Consider the following 6,191-nt stretch of genomic DNA (forward strand, 5'->3'; position numbering starts at 1 on the left):
CCTCCAGACATGACGCTTAACATTGAGGCCAAACATTTCAATCTTTCCCAGCTCAATCCTCATCAGACCAGAGAATCTTGTTTCTCACAGTCTGAGAGTCATTTAGGTGCTTAGGTGCAAACTCCAAGCAGGCTTTGCTGTGTCTTTCACTGAGGAGAGGCTTCTGTGTGGCCACTCTGCCATAAAGCCCAGATAGGTGGAGTGTTGCAGTGATGGTTTCTCCCATATCCACACAGGATCTCTGGAGCTCAGCCAGAGTGACTATCGGGTTCTTGGTCACCTCTCTTACCAAGGCCCTTCTCCCCCTACTGCCCAGTTTGGCTGGGCGACCAGCTCTAGGAAGAGTCCTGATTGTTCCAGACTTCTTCCATTTAAGAATTATGGAGGCCACTGTGCTCTTAGGAACCCTCAATGCAGCAGAAATGTTTCCATAGCCTTCCCCAGATCTGCGCCTCAACACAATCCTGTCTCTGAGCTCTGCAGGCAGTTCCTTCAACATCACGGCTTGGTATTTGCTCTCATATACATTGTCAACTGTGAGACCTTATATAGACAGTTTTGTGCCTTTCCAAATCATGTCTAATCAGTTGAATTTACCACAGGTGGACTCTAATCAAGGTGTTGAAACATCTCAAAGATGATCAAGAGACATGAAAGTCACCTGAGCTAAATTTCAAGTGTCATAGCAAAATTTTTTTTAAATTCTGTTTTCAGTTTGTCATTATGCGGTATTGAGTGTAGATTGATGAGGGAAAAAATGAATTTAAACAATTTTAGCGTAAAGCTGCAACATAAAGAATGTGACAAATTTGAAGGGGTCTGAATACTTTCCGAATACACCGTATATACCAATTTGGGCTGTTTCTGGCCTGTTTTACCTGAGTGTGTGCCTCATTAGCATGAAACAGATCCAGGCAAATGGAAGTAGAGCTTGGACTTACTGCTCTCAGCAAGACGTTGTTTCACAACACAGCAATGTATGTGAACGAACAGTTGGAAGTTTGAAGCCTCTCTGTGAACAATCCTTGGGATGATGAACAGACTGTTGACCGTGGAGGTGTCTGGCCTCCTCACACACCGTTAACGGGGCTGTTTCTGTCTGTTTTTACTGTATCTGTGCTGGCTTTCTAAAATCCTGTTTTTGCCTTTCATTCATACTACGGATACGGAAACATGGAAGGCAGGTCAATAATTCAGATGTTTTCATTGTTTATAACAGCTGTCAGTCAATACCTTGATGAGATTTGTTACAAGGCAGCTTTCTTGTCATACAAATATAAAATGTTCCTTTGTTCTTTGTAATTAGTCAGAGCAATAATAATTTAAATACTGTTAGGTTTAACATAGTTGTAAATGTAGTTCAGATATTCAGTAAATGATTCTAGCTGGTCCTTGCCAATCTGCCTCCCAAATGGAATTCCTTTCCTTTGTGTATGTTCAATTTATTGCCTAATATAAATTGTGAACATGCATGTTTTGTTAGATAAATACACTTGCAATGGTTCAACATTTAAAGAAATACACTCATTTGCTGTCTTTCTGAGAGTGAGATGAGAAGATCATTATCAGATCACCCCCCCAGCCCCCCTCTACCCCCCGCGCTTCCAGTATTTACACAGGCACGAGACTGACATCAACTGACATGCTCATCTCTCTCACTGAAAGGAAGTATATAAGTATATTTCCGAAATGTTCAACTCCTCCTTTAAAGGGGACATATTATGCACATTGCCCGAAGGCTCTAGTAGAATGCCTTTCACTCATACCGGCCCTATACAGCCCCTCAGTTCAGCCACTATCTGAATTGTCAACTTCTCAAATCCATCCATACATGTTGGAACTGAAATATGGTCTGAAACAGTGGACAACGTGAACAACACATAGAAACATCTTAGCAACAACATACAAACATTCACTTCAAAATTTGGAACTTTGACCATATTTAACATCCGACATCATAATAGTACATAAACAACAGAAAATCACAAAAGCATGATATGTCCCCTTTAATTTTTTTTTTTTAACTGCGTGCATCAGCTTTTACAGGTGTGTAACACTTCATTGGATTTTGAGATAATCTGAGTTTAATTCCATCTATGTTGGTGTAAAACTTCAGATAAGTTAATGCTGCCAAAAGCCTGATCTTCTCTCCTTCAGTATGACCTCTCCGCTATTTTTGTATTTTGCTGTATGTTAATGGATGAAAGTGACATGAAAATTTGCTGAGTATCATACTATAAAAAGTTAGCCCACTTTGACACACTTGACAGCAAGCAACAACATGAAGACCGACAAACAGGGCAGCTACTGTATCATAACTACATTATGGGGATTGCTTGCTGTGTATGTGGGCTCCAGGCCATCAGGAGCTCAATCTCAGGGATCTACACTCCACTTTCTGGGCTTCAAACACAGAAACACTGTCAGCATTTACAAGTGAAATACAGATGGTAGTGTACAAGATAGGCTAATGTATAAGCTTATTAGGTCAGTGTATCTGCTTTTTTTCAAACATTATGCCAATGAATGTTAACAGTTACAAGTCCAGTTCACATTGTAAGGCTTTGCTTACTTAAAGGGTCAGTTCACCCTTTCAGAAAAACCCAAAACATTCTTCTTCAAGGGGAGGAGGGGGATTTTATACTCTTCATCTTCTTTATGGACATAATCCATATCACTTGGATATTTTTTCTTTTGACACCATGCTAAAAAACAAAATTGTCTTTGTTTTCCTGAATCTGTAAAATTTCAGCATTTTGAGTTGTGGTACCATCTGTGGGTGTTTTTTATTATTAAAGTAACTTCTTTTTAAAAATTCAGTTAAAAGATGTTGCCTTTGGAAAATAATCAAACAGTTTCATTATTCCCAGGAGATGATGGTGTGCTAGTGTGTCAGATTTGCCTGAGTGGACAGACTGTGCTGACATCAAACATACAAAGTCTTGGCCCATATTTATCAAACTCATTACACTTAAGAATGCTCGAAAGAGCCAACAAAGTTCCTCACTAAAAGTGAAGAGTAAGACTCATTATAAGCAACTCATCATAACCATGACTGACTACATGATAAAACACATATACTATATAGCCAGACAAGGATTTAACCTTTAACTGCCCCATTGTTCACTCTTATAAAGACATCCTTACTTTTTCTCTGTGATGTAATTTAACCAAATTAGATTTGATTTGATTTGATTTGTGTGATATCTTTAATATCGCCAGTGAGATGAACAACAGTTCAATAGTGTTGAAATAACAAACTGGCTGCAGTGGAAAGACAAAGACAACTAAACTGGAGCAGGAAAGAAATTCTGCTCCTGGTAGATCAGAGAAATAATACAAATAGGAGAATTTAATAACACAATTACAAGTGCAAGTGTATATTGACATTGCATGGAAAGTGAGTGGAAACAAAATCGACAGCAGCTTTATTCATGTTTACACCCAAGAAGAATTAGAAAAAAAGTTGTGAAAAGCTTTGTAACACCCTTTCAAATGTGTTTGGAGATAACTTACAAGAAGCTGCAAGTAGTCTGCAAACACAACCTTGTTTTGAATTATAAATATCAAAGGACAGGTTTACAATTTTTCAAGTCTTAAAGCAACAGTCAGGGGCCCATAAGAACGCCGAAACAGGTTTTTCTTGCCTTACTCATTCCTCCTGTTCATGGATGTTACTTGATAACTTACCTGTCCTGTTAGGATAATTTAGTTAAAGTAGCTAATGTTAGCCCAAGTGTTCAGCGCTCACTGAGCATGAAAGGCAACACCCCTCACTCCTTATTTGGAAGGCCCTGGCTTCAAATGAAAGATGGCGCCAACCATAAACTGCAACTCTGGGCTTCAAACCAGCTCTAATGCAAACCAATGGTTGATGTCAGAACTTGCTACATCCATCTTTATATACTGCACAGTCCATGGCTTCACTGTGCAGAATGATGTATGTGCAGAGTTTGGCACTTGGTGGCTGTTTTCACATTTATCTGCTGAAAGTGGAAAGTTTCTCTCCGCTCATTAAAAATCTGATTTTTAGGCATGGGTCTACGAACATGATTTGTGATATCACAACTAGTTTGGAAGCCAATCATGGTGCAATATTCCACTTACACAAGTGTGATGTGGAAACTTACACTGAGAATGGACTAGACAGTGACATAGTAGACATCCTCTGATTTCATGTCTAAGAATGGTTGCATTGATCCTTGGAGATTCTATAACCCCCATATCAAGGAATATTCCTTATTCTCACAGATGCATCAGTCTTTCTCTTGGATTGATTATTACTTCATTGATGCCAAAATAATTTCCAAAGTGCACACTGTTAAATACCATCCTATTGTTACCTCTTCACCACAACCCCAGTGCTCAGCATTATGGAGGTTCAATATTTTGCTTTTGTTTAATAATATATTCACTTATTTCAGCCTCAATTGACAACTTTATTGATATTCATCAGAACAAGACTGAATCTGTCTCTTGCTCACTGATGTGGGAATCACTAAAAGCACAGCAACCCCTGAAGTCGTGATCTCAGTTGATGCTGAAAAAGCATTTGACAGGGTTGAATGGGACTACTTGTTCACAGTATTAAGCACATTTGGACTGGGAAATGTATTCATTTCGTAGATACACCTCCTTTATACATCTCCACAAGCTACTATCTTTACTAGAGGAATCCAATCCAGTTTTTTCACTTTTTCTCAAGGCACCTGATATGGATGTTTCTTATCCCCCCTATTGTTTGCAGTGGCCATAGAGCCCTTGTCCATCTATCTGAGGTCCTCTCCCATTTTTACTGAGATATCACAATTGGGTATGGAATTTATTTATTTATTATTGTATGTCTCAGACCTAAACCATTGTATACCAGCAATTCTATCCATCCTTCAGATTCGGCTCATTCCGGGGGTATAAAGTAAATATTTCAAGGAGTGAATGCTATCCTATCAATACTCCAGCATTACAACTTAAACAGTCTGATATCCATTTTAAATTGAGTCACACTGGCTTTAAACACCTGGTGATCAATGTAACCGTCCCTTTTTTCTGCCATTTTCTCCCCTTTAGTATCTAAAATTAAATCTGAGATGACTGGAGTTTACTTCTCTCATTGATTGGAAGAATTAACACAGTCAAAATGAACATCTTGCCCAAATTCTTGTTTCTGTTGCATTGTCTCCCCTTATTCCTGCCAAAATGTTTTTTAAAACAATTGATCAAGCTATTTCTTGTTTTTTTATGTTTTGGAGAGGCACCCAGAATGCTTCAGAGATGCAAATTCAATGGTGGATTTTCTCTGCCAAATTTCTAGCTGTAATATTGGATGGCACACATCCACAGAATTTGGTTTTGGTCTAAATCAATGGATCCATCGTGGTGCAAGTTAGAGGCACAGTCATGCGTCTCATCTTTTCTAATAGCTCTTATTCACCTCTTCTATTCCAGCCAACCTCTCTGGCTTTACAAATAACAAAGTGGTAACTTCTTCTTGCCTTGGATCAGCCCCTAGTTATACTGCCATAGGCCTAGACTGCTGGGGGCCTTCCCATGATGCACTGAGCTCTTCTATCCTCCTCTCCCCTCCATCTATACATATTCATGTCCCATGAATGCATGTTACTAACTCAGTATCTTCACTCTCCCGTAGTTTTCTGCTTTCTCGTCTCTCTCCTCTCTCCTCCTGTCGCTTTTTACAGGTATTTCTGCCTCTGGAGCTGTAGAACCTGTATCTGTGGTTTCGGGTCATCTGCTGCCCCTATGGTCCTGCTTCACACCCACTGCTATAATTATTATCAGTAGTCATATTTTTATTATTATTATTGTTGTTGTTGTTATTATTGTTATTGCTGTGCATCTCTTTCTCTCTCTCTCTGTCTCTCCCCCCTCCGATTCTGCTCAAGGTTTCTTCCTGTTAAAGGGGAGTTTTTCCTTGCAGTTGTTGCCAAATGCTTGCTCATGGGGGCATGTCTGGTTCCTGTAAATTAAAGAGTACGGTCTTGACCTGCTCTGTGTGATAAGTGTCATGAGATAACTTCTGGAGTGATTTGGCGCTATATTTAAAATTGACTTGACCCTGTCATCTCTTTTGATATTTCAAATTAGACACAGCAATAAAATCTTTGTTGTCAACTTTTCCTTCCTCATCTCTGAGTGAACTGTGGGACGAGTTTCTAAGTTCTGACCCCTTTCAA

Source organism: Thunnus maccoyii, chromosome 9, assembly GCF_910596095.1.
Source record: "Thunnus maccoyii chromosome 9, fThuMac1.1, whole genome shotgun sequence".
In the NCBI taxonomy this organism is placed as follows: domain Eukaryota; kingdom Metazoa; phylum Chordata; class Actinopteri; order Scombriformes; family Scombridae; genus Thunnus; species Thunnus maccoyii.